The sequence below is a fragment of the Limulus polyphemus genome, unplaced genomic scaffold (genome assembly GCF_000517525.1).
Source record: "Limulus polyphemus unplaced genomic scaffold, Limulus_polyphemus-2.1.2 Scaffold1039, whole genome shotgun sequence".
Taxonomy (NCBI): Eukaryota; Metazoa; Arthropoda; class Merostomata; order Xiphosura; family Limulidae; genus Limulus; species Limulus polyphemus.
This window is the reverse complement of record NW_013666649.1, coordinates 207,026-207,604: the sequence shown is the minus strand read 5'-3', so window position 1 is coordinate 207,604 and position 579 is coordinate 207,026.

Genomic DNA, 579 nt, shown 5'->3' with positions numbered 1-579 from the left:
ACTCTAAAGATGTTGGTTTCGTTTCAGCCAACAAGTAAATCAAACTAACGAATCATTTGAATCAATTCATAAACTGAGCTAAATCAAACGAATCGAATTAGTAAAATGAATCGCGCTGCTTATTACTATTTTGTTTGTATTCTATTTCGCGAAGGTACCAATAGAGGCAGTAACTCCAAGTTTTAGTTGGGACTTTATAGAGTGTAGAAACCAAGTTACTAAAATCTTGATTCTGGGCCTTGCGAATTTTTCGCAGCTCAAACTCCAAAGTACACTTCGGTCTACCTTCTTATAGCATTGTACACACAGCTACAATTATATTCATATAATGTCGAATGAAATTAATATCGAAATTCGAAATGATTCCCCGGTTTACTCTTATACGATCTGAAGTCTTTTGAAAACACTAGATGAGCGGTTCTTGTAAAGCTTGCATTTAAAGAAAGGAAACGGCAGTATAGTGTATAGATCCCATTTTGGTCTGTAGAAAACAAAAACAAGTGCAAGTGGCCCGCGAACAAAACAAGGTTTAAGGACCACTGCACTAGACTGTAAGTGGTGTAATCTTTGAGTCTCGTT